At 40.3% G+C, this 20227-nt stretch overlaps 1 protein-coding gene across 1 annotated transcript in view; it reads left to right on the top strand.

Moving 5' to 3' along the window:
• The window catches only part of LOC147143986 (low-density lipoprotein receptor class A domain-containing protein 4-like), a 185794-nt gene that overhangs the window by 19051 nt on the left and 146516 nt on the right, over positions 1 to 20227 (top strand). The gene's annotated exons all lie outside the window — the stretch shown is intronic.

Here is a 20227-nt window from a genome sequence, read left to right as displayed (position 1 = left end):
GATTTTGAAGAGTACGACGAGGAAGACGGCGGGTTATGGTGGCAAACTGAGGGTTCAGTAGAACATGCCTTTTTTCAGCAATTCAAATATAGACCACTCTAGCAAATCCAGTATTTTTTCAAAAAGATTTTTATTTAGACTCTTAGACTTATTAGCCACTTCCAAATGATTTTCACTAGTGATGTCCCGATCGCATTTGCACCCGAGTCCGAGTTAGCCGGGTTTGAACATCTGCTGATACCGAATCCCGATTGAATACCTCAGCAATGTATTAAGGAGGAATAAAGGTCACATCCCAATTTTTATTTTTTATTTTTGCTTAACTATCCCAACATGACATATCTTATAAGACTAGTGAAGCAGTGGTTTAAACCATGCAAAACATTTAAATCCTTTTTATTTTTTTCGGGCGGGGGGGAACACCAGTTTTTCTGTTAGCATATTAAATTAGGTGTGTTAAACGCAGCTCTGTCCTTTCTGCCATGTGAAATGCTGATTTTGCAAAACATTGCAAGTCGCTCTTGCCCTGTATCCACTTTCCACATTAAAAGTTTTCCATACTGCAGTCATGATCATTGTTACATGATGTTAGCTTCCCGCGACTACTATAAGAACGGTACCCCACTGGCTGTGTTTACTTCCGCTATTTCCCACTGTGTTGTGATCAGAGCTGGGCACTTGAACCTTTTTTGCCGTTCTCCGTCCTCCGTCTGCGACCGGCCCCGTCCCTCCGTCCTTATTCATAAAAATTATAGTCCTCCAACCCCATCCATCCTCATCCTTTCAAAGCGGTTCCGTCCTTACATCCGTCCCCACCCAGCAAAAAAAAAAAAACGGCTGTGCATGACACCGCGGGAGAGATGCTAACGGCAGAGGTCTGTTTAAAGCTCATTAGCCGGCTAATTTACTATTTAAATCCGCTAACCTTATGGGCACCCACTTCTGGGTTAACGGTTTGACAAACCGCTTGCCACCACACATTGTATGTATGTAAGGAGATGAAGTGAGCGGGTCGAGAGTTTTAATGTAACAGCTTTATTTAATAGCGGTCATTGTTTATATGTCAATGCAGCGGACGTAAGAGAGGTCAGTCTCTGAACGGATGGGTGGAGACACCCGCTCTAGGGAACACTTCCATTGGTCAGCCCTTCGGGTTGCTGATTGGCTCGCTGGTTCCCCCTCTGCTTCAGCGCTGACCGGAACACCATCAGTCACTCCTTCTCTTTCTTTTTCTCCGTCTCATTCTTCTGCACCTTCTTCCTTTTCTTCCCCCCTCCGTGCAGACCGAACGAACATGCGCAGTGCACAGCGTTCCCGCCGGGGCGTTCCCAATGCAAGTAAGTACACGCAGTTGGGTAACTAGTGGCACGTTTGAAGTCTTCAGAGGCAATTTTTGTCATTTGCCCATTTCGCCGAGTAGGTTGAGATGAACTTTGCCCGCCTCGCGACCACGTCACACGCATGAGGGACGATTAGTGGGTCAGACTAAAATCCACCTCCGCTCTTGCTTAGTCCGTCCTTTTTTTTTTTTTTGTCGTCCTCCGTGCTCCGTCCCCAAAATGGGCGTCCATCCGGGATGGAGGGACGGACCGTTCCGCCCCCGAGATGGAATGCCCAGCACTGCTTGTGATTTTATATATTTCCCTTTTTTTTCTTTGGCAATATCAGTGTACCTCTGGATTATTTTGTTGTTTTATAGTCTTTAAAAATGAAAACATTAAGTAATATATATATATATTTTTCAAACCAATCTCAATCTCAAACCCCCTGCCCCACTCCAGGTTGGAGTAGGTTTCTGAGGAGGAGGTTTATGACTCATTAAATAATTAGCACTCAGAGATCTTTTCAGGTTCATCTAAAAGGCTGTGATTTTATCCACATAAAAAAATCCTCAGTGGTGTACTTCAATCAAAAAGATGTTGTTTTTAATTGTCTGTTTCTTTTCTAATTCATTGGTTTATTTTGGCATACTGATACAAGGAAACATCTTTTCTTGGAAAAGAAAAGGTAAAAAATTCATAAAGTGGGAGACATGACATCATTTAAAAGATTAATTCGCTACAATTTTCTTTTGATGGTTTTCATAATTTTTTTTATTGCCTCACTCACGCAGTCGTCAGCGAGCGCATCTCATTTGTCAGTCTTATAAAGAGGAAAATGACAAAGATAACGTACTGGTGCCTACCTTGCCTTGCGTGATCCAGAGCCATTTTACACAAGGCGTGAATCAGAGCACAGATATGCCTTCTCGTCTATGACAAGAGCTTCCGAACGCTCAATTTACCAGTTTCATTTTTCTGAGGAGTCACTCTGACTGTTTCGTGCTTTAATTACTTGGAAAAAGTTCAACATATTGACATGGGATCTACTTTCACAACCATTCATAAAATTTGACTGCTTCTGCCATCTGCGATCGATCGTGAGCTACTAGTTGATTTCGAAGGGAGTGTCTGGAGCTCTCATGGCATTAAATCAATCACTGCCAGCCCTCCCAGTTCTATGCTGTTCAATGGACAGTGTTGGAAACGTTCATTTTCTACGCAAACTAGTTAAACGTTTAGTTCATACATTTTTTAGATGAACTTGTCATCACTCGAAAGTTGGGGCACTCGTAGGTCAAGGTACCGCTGCATTCGAAACATCTTTCATGATGTCGCAGTACAGTTTTACATCACATCAATAACAATACCTCTCTGACAGTGTCAATCAGCACTCTTATTTATCCATCCATTTTCCATACCACTTGTCCTCATTAGAATCGTGGCCCAGCTGTTCCAGTTGACTTTGAGTGAGAGGCGAGGTCAGTCACAGCGCACATATTAAACAACTATTCGCACTCCCATTCATAACACTATGCAATTGGTCTCCAGTTGATATGGGATACCTGGAGAAAGCCTATAAAATCACAGGGAGAACATGCAAGTCTCCACACAATCTTTCAACGTACAGTATGTTCAAATCCGACTGTCTGTGAGGCAGATGTTGTAACCACTATTTCGCCATGAGTACGATGCACTGGGTATTTATTATCCATCCATGCATTTTCTGGAACCGCTTGCTCATTAGGCTCGCGGGTGACAGGAGCCTTTCCCTTTGAGCGAGAGGTGAGGTATACCCTGGACTAGTCACCAGGCAATCATAGGGCACATATTAATCATTTAACCACACCAATCACAGAATTGCCTTCAATTGATCTGCATGTTTTTGAAATATGGGCGAAAGCTGTGAAGTAGACATGCCAGCCACTACTCCACTGAGCATTCATTTTGTTAAAGTGGAATTGTGGATCCAGCTCTTGCATTGGATCACATGAAATAGCCTAACTCAGCTGTGTTCGGACGGTAGGCGTGGTAAACCCCGAACTGCTCTGTACCGAATGTTAAGGCTGTTAAATATAATGTATGCATGAAAATATGTACACGTGTTTGCATAAATGAGGAGACAAAACAAGGTGGGTGGGGATAGAGGTCATATGGGCATGTACCGTAAGAGACAAGTCAAATGAAGGAAACTTCAATAGGGGCCGAAAGGGTGTTGAACAGTAGAAATGAGGGAGTGAGAGAGAAGCACTGCGCAACATTGCTGCAGCAACTTTGACTGACAGCAATAACCTGATGACTGACTGACTACATTTTTGTCTGCTGGCTGGCTGGATGAGTGGCTGCATGGCTCTCAGGGAGCATTAGCGTCCCCCCGATCCCACTAGCTACGTGTCTGTCTTTGTGGATGTCTCCCTCTCTCAACAATGCAGCTTGTCGATAGACTAGACATTCATGTCGACATCCATTAGTGTTTCTGTTGCCCCACTGTTCCTTGATATACAGTATGCTACTGCTGTTTGTTGTCGTGTAAAATCCTGTTTATTACTCACCAAACTGCAAGTGTATCCCGTTTTCCTTCGTGCTATGTAACTTTACTGAAGTGTATTGAATGAATGGCATTGTTGTGTACATTGCCAAGAATGTTCGCTGATGTGGTGAAACACATTTTATCACTGCAGTCTCATGCTTAGAGCCACAAATAACCCATGAAGGACAAATACCTCTCCCCATCCTTCTTTGCTCTTGGACTGCTACGCATATTCATAGGTTAAGGTAAAATAAACTGCAGGACTACAAGCTGATAAAAAGGTCAGAACGGGTCTGTCCAAGTGTCCTCTCTGAACAAGGTCGTATATGATAAGCTTCTGAGGAAAAGACCTGTGTGTATGTCTGAGTTGGCAGCGTCCTCATAAACAGCACTCAGCCTTACAAAGAAGTAATATTTGTTGGCTGTGCTGCAATGCAGCATAGTTTTGTTCTCTCTGCTCTCTCTCTCCCTCTTTTGTCTCCCGCGCTCTATCTCTCAACTTTATCTCCCTCCCATTACTGCTTTACTTTTTTTGCTTCAGGTGATTCGGTTGTAGAAATGATAAAACGCATTAACTGCAACCAGTTCCACTATGGTGTTTCTACAAACAGGAATGCTGTATCCGTGTCCAGAAAACTGCAGAGATAAGCTTGCATGAAATATGCGAAAGCTGGCTTCCGCCTGTGAGAAATTTGTCGCTCCCCTTCTCATGCGTTAATGTTTTGTGAAAATCTGGATGTTTTTATTTGCTTGTAATAGGGGTTGCAATATTTCAGATTCTTTTAAGTTGACGTAATGTGATGAAAGCCGAGTCGAGGTCGACTGCTTGATGATGTCATTGATATTTTTTCAGTACAGTGCTCTCGACTCTTCTCAGACTATGAAAAGAGAATGAGCGGTGGTTGATCAACAACCATATTTGTGAAACGCAAGTCAACAACAAGTAGCAGCTCAGATGTTTACATTTTGAATAACGTACATGTTATGTTAGTCGCAGCATTTGCTGCACTGGCGCAAGTGTTGAGATCAGGGATGTCACCAAGTTTTATGGATTGGGGCTGGGGGGCTCAGCCCCCAGACGATGCACAGGATGTGAGCAAAGAACGCGCAAGCACAAACAACTACACTGCAAATCTGCTGGTGTTAATTCAACACCTAACATCTATACTTGGAAGTAGTACTCTTAAGATGTACACATGATATGGAATCTTAATTAACGGCTAATTAATATTGTCTGTTTTAAACAATATGAACCAAAAAACTCAAGTGGCAACCAAGTTGAGGCAAAAATATTTTTCATCAAACAAAATCATGTGCGTTTTACCTACATTAGGGAAGTTTGATTCCATCTTGCAACGAGGAGGAAGAAATGTGTCTCGACTGTAAACGGGGAACTTTGAATTATTATGTGAAGGCGTGGCTTCAATTTCACATAAACATCAATCGGGGTCGAATCCAAGTGACACCGCATTCTAACAACGTGTCAGTGTTACATCTTAGATTATATGGGCTATTTTATTGCTAAGTGGTGTTAAAGCAACACTGTCCGCAAACGTTTAACACTAGTCTATTTGCAGTGTAACAAAACTGAGGAATTGCTTTTCTTGTTTCCGAACAGATTTAACAAAGATGCAGTACTACAGCTAGCCTATGTAAACCTTGCTGCCCAGTGCCTAAAGGTGTCATCATACAAAGCCATTGTTGGCCGTTGGGCAATCGGTTGAGTGTCGTTGAGCACCGTTGGCCAGGTGTGTCTTGCGCGTTTGGTACAAGTGAGCTGTCGGCGAGTAGTTTTCAGCTCATTCAACATGTAGCCGTCAGTGACAATTGATCGCTCTGATTGGCTGTTAGCTAGAAAATCAGTGCACAAGACAAGATGTCATCACAGAGCCACCAGCGATGACAGTAGTTAATGTTTAGGTTTTGTTAGTGTTTGCATATATGCGTATAAGTAAAAGATATGTAGAGAATATAAGGATATAAGCCAAATAATAGTTTGCCTTCAAACAATTCTTCCATCAACCCGTTCTCTTGCTGGTTATTGTGGCATACACAGAAGCCTGCTAACCTGTTTTGTGGGTTTTTTCACGTGAACTTCTTCACCTAGCGGATTCATCAGCGTAGTTCAGGGGAAGCCACCCTGTACAGAAGTGCTACGTCAAGAGGGTGATGAAAGCAAAACTTTGACAGAAGATTAAAATCTTGAAAGCCAATGTCTTAAAACAGATAAATTCCTTTCTGTCCAAATCAAATTAATGATAGCTGACTGACTAGCATGACGAATCCATCATTTTGCAACAAGATGAGCAAATTGATACTTGTTTACAGACATAAATTGGACAAGCTAACAAGGCACACAGCTTAAATATTTATATATGTCTTCCATGGAAAAAAAAAAGACAGGCACAGGGTCTTAATCCGGCAGCAATTTTTAAAAGTCCCCACCAAAAGAAAGGAGATCACATCCAATGTATAGCCAGAGTGAATGGACTATTTTATTTGTCAAGTACAACTACATCTTGCTTTTCCTTTATTTCTGACTCCCAACTCAGACAGCTCCAGTGAGAGCTGTGCCAGCACCCAGGGGGAGCTCTGCTTCGTTGCAGCTGACCCAAGGTCTAGTACTCTCCTAGAAGATTCAGCCATGCAGAAGAGATATCATCGTCGCAAGTCAGAAAGGAACATCCATACCATGTCACATACTTGTATAAATACTTAACAACCATTGTGTTTAAGTATTTAATACTTATACCTCAAAATACATGCCACAATAAATACAGTGACCCAAATTTTTTTTTTTAATTTACTTTTTTAAAATCTTATCTAGAAGCTACATTTTTGACAAATTTAATCTGTTAGTTGTTTCAAACTCTTTTTGTGTCATTTTTTAATAAGAGCCACGCATGATTTAAGTTGACCATCTCTAAAGCAGATAACATGTTGAAGTTGCACTATTGTATGCTATTATTATGTCACAATACCTTTTGTTTTCATAGACAAGAAAACAAGTCTTGTAAGATCCCATTTTAGGTCTTGAATGTGGTACACTGAAAATGCAGATTTTATTTTGGATAACATTTCGAGAATTTGTGCTTATGATTGTAGCATGTTGATCCAGTTCCTGCATGGTGGGTGGCATTTTGCCAAGTTCCACTGTGCTCGGGATACATCAGCAAAATTCTGCCACTCATGCACCATGTCCGGCAATGATAATTTTGTGATGATTTTTTATGTCATGATGACAACGAAACAGTGACAGACTCAATATGGCTCTTTGATGACGAAATCGTGACATTCTCCAGACATTTGCAAACACATTTAATAGTCGCATTTTCTTGTTGCCATCAAATTTTGAACATGTTCAAAAATTCTGGCAAACGTCTTTGCAACCTTTTGTAACCTTCAACGAACCCTAACGAAAAAATAACATTCGCTACGTTTGCACACATGCAAACCTTCGCCGCTCATTGAGTTAGGGACGTTACTTTTGGACACCAGCGTTCTATAATGAAAGTTTCTACCGCTCACAGAACCGTATCCCAAACATAAACGTGATGCCAAGAAAAGATTCCTAGTATTCAGTTTGAAGAAAATTGCATTTTAATTATAGTTAATAGATATAAAACAGTAATTCTATATATTTAATATAAAATACTATACAGTGGTACCTCTACTTACGAACGTCTCTTCATATGACATTTTCAAGTTACGAAACGTCTCAACAGGAAAATATTGCCTCTTGTTACGAAAAAAATTTCAGGATACGAAAGGTAAAAGTATGGGCTGCTACTCGCAGTGTGGGCTGCTCGTCGCAGCTCCAGAGTTTCCTGAATGCAACATACTCATAGCTGCTCTGCCATTGGCTATTACCTAGCATTTTCCTGGCATCCCATTGGCTAAGAGGGACCTCTACCGTATGTGTCTATGTGTGTTGATAGACAGGTAGATAGATATATGTGATAGATATGTCTATGCAGAGTCCTCGTCATTCGCCCCTCGGGCCATGAGGTGTTCCCATAGTTTGACGTGAATTAGAAACGAGGAAAAGAAAAAACTCTATTCTTTGTTTTTTTACATTATGCACAACTCTCATTTACTGTGCAATAATCTAATTGTAACATGTATTTGTTACGTGTTTTGATGCATTTTTATGCTTTATACAACATTTATGTCTCAATATTGGGGGGCTTGGAACGGATTAGGGCATTTACATGGAAAACGCGTCCCTACTTACAACATTTTCTACTTGAGAAATTTCTTCCACAACGAATTAATTTCGTAAACAGAGGTATCACTGTAGATTATATATATATACAGATAATTCTATCTTAAATTATATTATGATATACCTCCTGGATAAAGTCTGCAGTCACTTTGTAATAAGTAGTAAGACTATGTAAGACTAAGAAGAAGCATCACAAGAAGTATGCAAACATACTGATGAGATTCTAAAATGGAACCTTTGTTGACCTAGAGAGAAAGTAAGAAAAACTCATGGAATGATATAAGAGATCCTGTCTTTGGATACTGCTGACAAGATAACTTAGATAGACAGAAGATTTTTCTTCTTTTTTATCTAGGGTTGTGCTTTATTTTGATTGATTACTTCTGGAAATACTCAGACTACCTGCTTCCCTTTTCACAGTATATTGAAAAGGGATCAGTCGTGATACATACGATTGCAAGTGGTCTACTTCCTGAGCAAAACACAACAAACCCATTCTGTTTACTTCCGTTAGACAGGTTACACAGACCCTGGGAACTCACCTACCTCCCAGTCGGTGTCTATTTAATTCTTCCCCCCCCCCACTGTCGGACACTTCAGCCTCATCATCTCATGCTCTGTCTCAGCCCCTCTGTTTGTCACTGCCACAATCCTCTGGCATTAGTCGCCCACATGTCTAGACTGAAGAGAAAACTTTTGCTGTTGGTGCGTGTCATCTCTGTGGCATTGGCCACCTGCTACTCTGGATGAGTTTGTTTTCTGCTTTATTGAGGAGGGTTGGAGGTGTAGGTTCAAGCCATTTCCCCTCTTTCAGTTCCAGAATGGGTTTATATTGAGTTTGTCTGAAGCTGACAGTCGGACCTGCTGTTTGTAATGATTGGCTAGATGAGGGGTGCCAAAAAATCTATTACAGCTAAATGATCATCTGGGCTGTTTATATTGCAGTGGGAGAAGTAAATTAAGATCTGGCGGTTGGTGATATGCAGGACTAAACTGAAGAAGAGCCTGCAACTGCTCAGGATTTTTTTTCCTAATTTGCCAGTAAAATTGAGACTATGCAGTTGGACTCATATTTGGATATTGAAGAGAATTAAAATGAATAGATGGAAAGACATTTACACTTAATCCTGTGCCCAATTATAAACAGTAATCATATAAAATAACCCTCAACATATACGGTAGCTGTTTTGTTTTGTTTTCCAAATGACCAAAATCTAAATTGAGATGTGATGTGAATATGCTATGTGAATGCACCCATAATGGTGGTGGCAGACAGAAAGTGCTGGTCCTTTACCAAAGACTTCCTATTGGATCTTTACCAGATGCACTTGTACAAGATGGATGATTTTGGTTCATGGATTTTTAATTGCTCAAAAAATTCAAAACTGGAGTGCCACTTCTTGGCTTTGTCTGGTAATTTGATTCATGTACTAGGCATGAGTTTTGTGAACTGTAAGGCTTCACCGCTTCTGTTAAAGGAGCATAAAACAGGATTCATTTTCAAGAAACTACAGTAATTGCTTCTGTTGCTTGAGCCCACTCTAACAAGCCGAATGTTCACTCCAGCCTTATAGAAACCTGCTTGAATGGTACAATTAATTCTAGTTTAATCAAATGATTTGGGTGAAACCTTGAGCGAGGAGCACTGAAAAAGAAATATTTGGATTTCCATTTTCTCTGTACATGTTGAGCTTCCTCTCACAGTCCAAAAATGTCAGGTCAACTGGAGACATTACTCACCAGTCAGTCATTCGTCATTTGCCAGCGGCCGGGCCACCCGTACTTCATCGTCAGTCCGTTATTTCAAGCCAAACCAAAACTTTAATCGACAGTTTGTTTATTTTTTTTATCTATTTATTGCTTTAAAGGATATCCCCTTTAAATGCATTATCTCATTTTTGAGGAGGTCCTAACATATACTAATAATATACAGAATATTAATTAAAATATAATAATCCACAACACGGGCGGTATGGTGGTCGACTGGTTAGCACGTCCGGCTCACAGTTCAGAGGTTGTGGGTTCGATCCCGGCTCCGGCCTCCCTGTGTGGAGTTTGCATGTTCTCCCTGTGCCTGCGTGGGTTTTCTCCCACATTCCAAAAATGTGCACGGTAGGTCGATTGGACACTCTAAATTGCCCCTAAGTGTGATTGTGAGTGCGGTTGTTTGTTTGTCTCTGTGTGCCCTGCGATTGGCTGGCAACCAATTCAGGGTGTCCCCCGCCTACTGCCCAAAGACAGCTGGGATAGGCTCCTGCACGCTCCGCGATCCTTGTGAGGATAAGCGGTATCGATAATGGATGGATGGATAATCCACAACACATTACAAAACATTAAAGCACAAATCACAATCCAAGCACACTTGATGCTCATTATTTATAACATCAATTTATGCAATAATAATATTATTAAATATAATAATAATATGTTCCATATATAGCATACAAAACGTAAGGCAAAAGATGCACTGTATATACATAATATAGGGTAAACCATTATAAGCAAGTAGAAAGTATGTCCAAATGAAATAAGTCCAGCAAAAATGGCAAAAAAAACCAAGAATCATCGCTAAAGTACAATTGTCACTACTATTTTAGGACTGACAGATCTTCTTCTACTATTTACTACGTCAAACGCATCCGCAACACAAGCAGTATATCTACTCCGGTAAAGTACCACGACTCGTACCATGAAAACTAAAAAGATATTCCATGTTATTTACAAGCAATATTTACACGCATCTCTTTGATTCAAACATTCGATCAATAAACAAAATATAACATAATAAAGCCCATGTGCTAGAGGGTGACACGGGAGTGGATTTTCACTCCCGTCCCATCCCAATCCCACAGAAAAAAATCAATTCCCGGACTATAGTGGAAAAAATAAAATAAAATCCTGTCTCATCCCGCTCTTGGTGAAAAACAACTCCCACTCCCGTCCTGCCCCCGTTCAGAATGATTCCCATTCCTGTACGCTCCCATTTTAGAGGTCAGCAATAACAAAAATCTGTCCATTTTTTTTTCCTACTATATAAACTGTCCCAATCCCGTGATTATGGGTAAAATTGATTCTCATCATGACCCATGGGATTCCTGAAAAAATGTCACCCTCTACCATTTGCGCCTTGTAACCCAGTAGTACATAAATCGAAGATAAGAAAAGTCCTTCATATAACCTCTCTCTCTCTTCCTCCATCTGACTCTCCATCCGGCACATGTGCCAAACTCGTAAGTAATTCTTTACAAAATATTTTCCAAATAAATAATTTCACCAAGATTTAACAGAAAACGATAACTATAAAGGGTTATATACAAATAAATACATATACATAAAATATTAGACTGAAACAAAGATTATAGATTTCTGTTGTCATAGCAACCAGTCGACCGTAATACGAGTGGCAGCGCATCTGTAAAGTTGTCAAGCGTAGTAATACAAGCGTGTTGATATTAGACTTTAAAGCATAACGGTGATTAGTAATAATTCTGACATGTAGACGGTGGATTTGTGACACGTGTCAATGACGTGACGTCATCTTGAGCAGACGTCTCCATCAAATGACGACATTGAGGAGCCATCTTCTCATTACCCCAAAACATTTCTATGTTTCTATTTCGCAAACAAACACGCGAGACGTGGCATTTATTTCTGTCAGTCATCAGCAAAACGGGAGTTCGTCAGTGATGGACTGAGAAGGTCCGTCGGTACTGACCTGGTTAGTGACGATTCCAGTGACGGACTAAAACCTACTGCCGATGCTTAGTCGGTCGGTTTTTTGTAAGTTTCCCGTCATTCATCAAGGTTATGGTTAAAAAAAAACATTTTACACTTTATCCAGAGAAGCTACTACAGCCTCCACAATAATCATAAAAATAATTTATTCCATGGTTGCAGAATACTTCATTAATATTGTATTATACCCAATTAATCGCCTGCTGTTAAATTTTTCCATGGAAAGATAATAGTGGGCTTTTCTCTTTTAATAAAATGTTTCACTGGGTTATTTTTCCCATGACACTTTTTAAACTGATGAATTACCAACATGTCTTGAATGAGATAATGAAACTTTCATCAGTATTTTGGACTTTGCAACCATGTTTTATTTTTCTGTCATTTGTTTGTTACCATGTAAACACACAAACATGGTTTCATTTCGTCCTTTTAAGTACCAGGTAAATTGCGTGTTGGGTGCAATTTGATCTTATGATTATTGTGTGCTGATCAAGAGTAAAGACGGGTCTGAAAAGAGTGGTTTAATTATAGTCTGCTTTTTGTACATTTTTATAGTATTATAAATGGAATCCAATTGCCAAGGGGATTTGCTCAGTTATCATCAGGGCACATTTTAAGGGTAGCTTTTCGAGATGTTCCACCACTTTTTAAAGCATGTTTTTCTTTCAGTCTTGTGGGTTCCTCAGGTTTTTTTTTTTTTCATCAATATTGAATGACTTTTTAGCCTTAACAAAGCGGTTAGCCACCAAGTATGACACTCTCAAGGTACTTACATTTGTTGACAAATCAGTTTTGAAGTCTGCATTGACTGCACATATTGTCGTGCAGAGCGCGCTTCCTTCCTGCGTGGGACTCACTTGTCACCGTAAATCCATGTTATTTAAGCACGTCTTCTGGTATTGTCTGTGAAATGTACCTTTCTTTTTCTTCTTGGGCATAGGCTCTTGTGTTCTCACTGGGCCTTTTCGCCATTGCAAAGAAACTTTCCAAATACGTCTGTTTATTTGACTCATTTCCTAGCCTGTGCATTTAGCGTTACGCTACGGAGACAATGTTCTGCTGAATTGGTTAAAGGTGAGCTCATTTTGAGCCTCAATTATGTCTTGGTCATTGTTTCACCCTGCAGTAGTCAGAGACGTTTCTGCCAAGGCAGAAAGCTTGTTGCCCTTGGCAACACAGTGAAAATTGATTGGATGACAAAACAACCTTCTAAATGATAGAATAATATATATATATATATATATATGAATTAATTGCAAATATCACTACTTTATCTTGAGGATCGATACTTAAAATTGAGCACGCCGGATCGGAATATCGATATTTTGGTATCAATACGCCCATCCCTAGTTGAAGGCAGTCAGGTCGGCCGTCCCGGCCGATGAGGTGTCCCTTATTTATTTTTCAGGGAGTTGGCAACCCTACTTCCAGCACATCAGGTTTGTAGAGATATTTTTGTTATTTGTTTTTAAGTTTGCCCTACACAAGCTTGCGCAATACGTATTTTACCATGTGTTGTAATTTATAGACAGCACCCTGAGTTATAAAATTTCTTCGCTAAACAGAATGCAAATCTACTAGACACACTTTAGCGTAGTTAACCATGACCTCACGTTTATATTTTGCCACTGTCAGCCAAATTGCGCCGCACATACATGCGCATTGCAGGGACATTGTAGACCAAGTCACACAACATACATTAACACTTCAGGGAAGATGTATTTGTTTCGGGTCGTAGGCATTTCTTGATGGATAACTGCTTGTTGTAGTGGTAGAAATGGACCATGTTATTATCAGTAAGGAAGCTGTTCCTTGATTGCGTCAGCTCGCCTGCAATTCAGTTCCGCCCCCAAAAATCTTGATAACTAGGAGAGTGAAAAAGAGTTTTACGCAATATCTCAGCAATTCAGTACTAAATAGTTCCCAACCTTTGTCTGTTTTAAACACTTATCTTTTAAAATGTTTTAATGTATTTTGAAAAAAAGCACAGAAATATCTTTCCAGGCTCTTTAATGTTTAAGAAGTGTTTTCAACACGATTACGATTCGGAGCTGAGGACAGTGACGACACATGTAAAAGGTAACTGTGTACAAAGCTGCACGTCCGTGTTTCAGTGTCTAATAAATGTGAGGGTCGGAGATCTAAAAGCTGAAATGGACACAGAAAAACACAAAAAAAGCTGTATGAGGAGAGCTCCTTAATTGTTTGACCCGGGAACACAAGAATGGAGAAGGAAGCAAAGTGACAATTTTTTTTTCTTTGTTAAATTAATATACTTCAGTCTACTGTTTTATTATTTACTTTATTACATTGAAAATATAATAAGAAACATTTACTTAAAGCTGGATTTTCTACAGAAGAGGTATCATTTAGAATTTTGTTCTACTTAAGTAAGACTTCAAAAGAGAGCTACTATGTTTTTTTGTTTTGTTTATTTTCTACCCAAACAGGAGGCCCAATATAAATTAGGGCTACAGTGGGGCATTTCTTCTCATTAAATAAGAAACATGTCATTTCTTTAGGTACATGTTAAATATCGCAACAATATCGATATTGCATGTTTTTCCAATATCATACAGCCTTAATTTTAATATATTAGAGTTATAATGTGTGGCATCTCTGAGTATAATTTCAGTATCTTGAGGCCAGGCCGAATGTCCTCTTTTTTGGAAATCAAAATATGTTCCCCCAGGCACCTACATATTACGGACTATTTTGCCTCTTGGCGTCGATGTCACACGACCGCCTGCCCTCAGGCATTGATTCCTTTGCACACGGTGTACAAATGTGACGCCTGGGGACTATGCTACTCCGGACTCAGAAGCTGCCTCATATGGACCCTGACCGACAGCCAAACCAGGGAGGTTATAGTGTAAACCTGATGTGATGCTAGTATTTTAAGCAGCATGGCGTTTACAGTCCTTCATGTCATGGTGTGCACTGTGACTTTAAGTGCAGGCAGAAAAACTGAGAAGAGGGCGAGAAAAAGGCTACTGCACTGGAAAAAGTTGAGAAAATGAAATGGATTCAGAGAGAGAAAATATGGAACAAATGGACAGTGAAGGTGAAGCATTTACTCTAGAATGGGAAGATTCATTTCTCCATTACTTCCCACTGAGACCGCCAAACCAGTTTGTCTGTATATTCATAAACTGCAGCACATAATAGGAGAGCAAAAAGTGAAGTGTTTTAAACAACATCCACTCAAATACCAAATCCCTAGGGTGACAAGTTTGGACAACACTCACTGAAAGATGTGTTGCAGTGCGATAAAATGCAAAGGTAAACAAGATGGCACAACATTTTTATACGGGCTAACGCCCTCCGGGTCAACTTTCAACAATACCAAAATAAGTGTGAGTGGTTGTAACGAAAGGATAACTTGCACACTGGACGTGATGTATGTTTATCATCAGTACCCTTACTCCCTATTATGGACTTGCAAGCTGCAAAAACTAAGATAAGGGAAGGCCACATTCTCTTGGACTCAGACTACCCCTTTCCCAGCTCCTTCCCTCTGTAACGCACTGAATAATGCACACCGAAACCTGCAGACATTCTAATAGTCTCTTTCTCCTTCTTTTAAACTGTTCACTCATTTTATAGTGACACTTTCAATTTTGCACATTTGTGTAGTGCCATTATTACAGTATTGGTCATTGTAGATCCGTCTCTCTGCAACTGTTGTTGATCAGTGTTACCACACCACTGGACACTTCATATTGCTTCATGACTGCATGATTTGCACATTTGATGTTATATACGCACTACCGCACCTCAGGACACTTTACAGTATATCGCTTTATGACTCTCTACTTTTCGTGTTCTTGTCCCGAATGAAGATTTTGTTATCGTGGCTTGTTTGCTGTAGTAATAGAGGGGCTTCAATTACCTGAAACAAAGTCCTTGTTTTTTTTAACATTACTAATAAAGAGTGCTGTTACGATGATCATGTGACTGAAAGTTAGATAGATCAAAGGAATCTGCTCCTTAGCTCCAAAAGAGTCTGAGTTCCTGCAAATCGCGGCCATATTTTATCCAAAAGTTGAACCAGGAGAACATTAACGGCCATAAATACTTGCAAAAATTGTGCTCTCTTGGTAAGGTTTTGCAAGATCTAGAAAAACATTTTCTTGTCACAGCAAGTTTTTTTTCTTTCATGTTACCTTTGGACATGGGTTTTCAAATCTTACAGGGCCAAACATATATATTTTTTAAATGAGTAAAAAGTCCATTTATGGAGGTCGGTAAGGCCACATGCGATGTTATAATATCAAACAGAAAATGTCCTTTTCATTCAAAACAACAAAAATCCGAAGTAAAATAAAATATTTCCATTTTGACAATTGAAATAAATTGCTGAATGCAATTGTAACACTGTTAAGCACATAGGTCCATATTGATCAAGATATATCTCGAAGAAGGACATGGCAAAGCATTTAAGGAGGCCTGAAAATTCATTTTTATTTTAATTACTGGCAATAAAAAAAAGCACAGTTAAATTCAACCCCCCCAAAAATATTTGCAATAATACGTTCTATGTGCCTTCGATAGTCTGAACATGGCATTCTGATTAATGTTGCGTTTGTGGAGAATGAGTTAAGCAGCAAAAGCCACCCTTTTTCAGCAATCCCAGGGGGCGGCCATGTTGTCACTTCTGTCGACTGAAAATGACATCACAGTTGCTCAGGTAACGACCAATCACGGCTCACCTGTTTTCTGAAGCTGAACCCCCAGACTTTTAACTTGTGAGCAAGTACTACTACTACTGTTTATTAAGATTTGTGCCTTGTCCAATGCTGCAAATTTAAATTTGAAACTGCATTTCTTCACCCGGCAATTTAGCCAAAAATTGACCAATTGAGTGTAAGCTTAATACTGTATAATAATATTTTACCAATGTCAACACGATATTGTTCGACAGATGATTCATGTCAATGTTATAGTTCAAAACAACTACAAATGAGTTAAATACTCAGGGGACCAAATTGCCCAAGTGGGAGGTGACTTACTGCTCTACCATCTGGGCCTTCATAGTAGGCTCCATTCACTCTTCTGACTTGGATTCTCCTTCCCGGAAATTGGTGCCACAATCAGCCACAAAGGAAGTCTGTGTCCAGTAGGCTTGTCAAAAATATCGATACTACGGTACTTACTCGATACTAAACATTTTGAACGGATACAATACTAGCTTGCTGTGGTATCGATATTACCGATACCAAACCACTGACTTCAATACTAACAGTGCTTTGCCAACGCTGCTCCTAATGGTCTGCTGCTCCCGCTCACACTGCCGAAGCCTGCCCCGTGCGCCCCTCCCTCCCTGCTCTGCCGAGTGCAGACTGTTCGTCGACTACCTAGTTAGCCGCGCGCATGAACTACAAACGAAGTACAACCGATTAAAAAAAAAGTGTGCGATCTCGGTCACAATAGCACGGAAGCTCGCCCACACTCGAGCTGCCGTGGTCCTTTCGGTCAGCCCCTCCACTCACTTCGTACCGGTTGGCAGCGTCGGCTTCTCTGAGCGTGCCCGGCCCTTCCCACGGATCTCCCCAGCAGCCGCCTCGGTGGCAGCGGTCGCCCATCGCGGGGTCGCTGATCCTGCTCGGGCCGGGCCGGCATTGGTTCCAGGCATTGACTGTACAATCAAAGTTAAATAGTGAAGTTGTACTATTTTTTTGTACTACCTTGTTAATGAGAGAAGCGATCGCCGCGGTAGTTTTGATTTTGTGGAAGTGATCATGATGAGATCACGTATTATGTCAATAAATCCAAACTATTGTGAAGAACACTTTTCTACTTTCACAGGTTGAAGTAGACAAGAGTAGTAATGTGCATTTGCATTTTGGTGGCCATCGGTCGCCGTTTTAGACAACAGAACTGACAAAGCGAGTAATATTACCACGCTTGGCTCCTTCCCATGATGTGGACCGCTGAGACAGAAAACATAACAATAAGGGGGCGGGGCAATATGTCGTAAATCTAATCACAAAAAAAGACCTTGAATCACGACAGAGTCTTTTGGGGGGGCGCTTCAGTACTGATGTCATTTTCACTTGCAAACCTATTATATAAGTGCCAAACCAACGAAGAAGCAGCCGCTAACCCAACGGAGTGGGCCCGGTGGCAGTGCGCCATACTTGCGTCGAGCGAGCTGCATAACTTCGTTCAAATAAATAACCAGGCGGCTCTGTACAACTCTTACAATAAAATGGTATCGTGCATGATAACCCGATTAAACACCTCCGGATGGAGACGCGGTGTACAAGTAAAGGAGTTCCCTGTCTTTGACAAGCTAACGCTAGTTAGCAATATCCGACCCTCGGCATCGCACTCAAATAACAATCAAACAAGTAAAATATGAATGAACTGTGGCAATAATGAGTCCACTAAAAAGATAAAGGGTGTCCTAAGATGGTTGGTCAATGATCATGTATGCACTGCAAGAGAGTATTAGTTCACTGACATTGTATGAACAATGAATGAAGGCTAATGTACATGTATCAACAATACTGCTTTGGAGTAGCACCTAATGCAAATAAGCATTCACAATCCTCTGGTGGAGGAGAAACTGCACATTACCCTACATAACCATGTATAACTGATTTTGTTTAATTGGTTTAAATCAAAATCAATAATTATCAATATTGACAGATATGAAATACTTAGATTGTGACCGTTTTTCAGACATATCGCCCTACTAAGCTCATTATGTTTAAAACTTGAGTTTATTTAATCTTCATATCCCCCTGTTTATTTCACTCTTTCATAGTTACATTGGCCTCTTATTAAGTATTATGTTCAAATAAGTAACCTAAATTAATTTTACTCTGGGTCATTATTTTCTATAGTCCAAAAACCCCCCGATATATATCGATATCGACCGATATGAAACACTTGCAGTAAATCGTGATATACTTTTCAGTCATATTGCCGAGCGCTAACATCGAGTAAGTCCACCTCAGCAGTAGTTGCTTCTACAGTATACTGCAGCAGATTGCCACACCAGCAAATCATCACGTACGCCAAAAAGAAAGGTCTAATTTGTCATTGTGTTAAATTAAACTTTGCATATCAAAAGTAATACAGGTATTGTCACTCGGTATCGGTGAGTACTGAACAAGTGAATACTCATACTGGTATCGGTCTGTAAAAGTGATATAGTACATCCCAAAGGTACACACAACACATTTTTCCTTCTGCATTTTACCCATCACAACTGCAGACACACCGTTAAAGGCACACACACTGGAGCAGGGGGCTACTTAAGTACCCGGGGAGCTGTTCAGTGTATCAATGTCTTGCTCAAGGACAGGTGATGTTGCTGGTGGATGGTGTGTTGCTGCTTCCTTTCAAGCTCTGTTAAGCTGCTGGGTACCTTTCTTGCCCGCATTCTTCTGTCTGTCGCTGGCTTGAACCGGGGTCACCACGGTGGCAAGCGACGAGCTTCACCACTTCACACTGAACATGAATTATTAATGATTTAAACACTGATATTCAAATAAAGTGTATGTAAGGAGTTTCTCAAATAATGGCAGAAAATAACAAAGCAACAGGTCACAAGAGATGTTAAGGCACACATTTTTTGTCAACATCTTTAGTTGGTTAAAATATACAAATCAAGTGTAAAGAGAGTGCAATGAACTTTCTATAGATCCAGATATATCGTTTTCAACTAAGAATAAAAGTGAGAATAAGTATCGGAGTACCGTCTATGTCATGGTGTGTGGAACTCTGAAGTCCAACCACAAACCTTTACAGAGAAAATGGGGGGTAAATAAAAGATGAGTGGATGACTGAAAGAGCCAGAGAGCAGACAGTCGGCGCTAATAGCTGTCAAAGGAAGGGCAAGGACAGTAAAACAGACAGAGAGCGACGGAAAAATTCGGAGCAAAGGAGGAAGGTGCGTCCTTTTTGGTATCCCACACATTGTTGTTGTTATTGCTGCTGACAACTCTTAAGAAAAAAAAACAAACTACTGTATTATGACCTTACCTGACCAAAACCTAGCATTAAGGTTTAGATTTTTATCGCCAAAAGCCTTCACTTAAGACTTTTGCGTCACGGCAATAAGGTTTAAAGTCGACCAAAAAAACAGGACTTTAGGTTTTGTTTTTTTTTTCTTTCTTTTCCAAACCAGCCCACGAGAGGGGGGTTGAAAAGAGGCAGATAAATGAATTCATAAAACATAAAACAAACACTTCAGCAGTCATCCTGGTTGCTCGGCGCTGCCTTTGTTTTTGTTTTATAAGAGAGGTCCTGCAGAGAAGGCGGGTTGCAGAATCTTCTCTGCAATAACGGACTAGTGTCCGTTACATCTGCAACGTTGCAACGTCGTTCACAACAGATTCAAATTTTGAATGACAGCAAAACTACTGGCCAACAGTTGGTCACTCTTGAAAGGTATTTGGACAACGC

The sequence above is a fragment of the Filicampus tigris genome, chromosome 8, assembly GCF_054856515.1.
Source record: "Filicampus tigris isolate MCC_2025a chromosome 8, RoL_Ftig_1.0, whole genome shotgun sequence".
NCBI classification, from domain to species: domain Eukaryota; kingdom Metazoa; phylum Chordata; class Actinopteri; order Syngnathiformes; family Syngnathidae; genus Filicampus; species Filicampus tigris.
The sequence above is the reverse complement of the archived record's forward strand: the minus strand, read 5'-3'. Positions and strand labels throughout refer to the sequence as shown.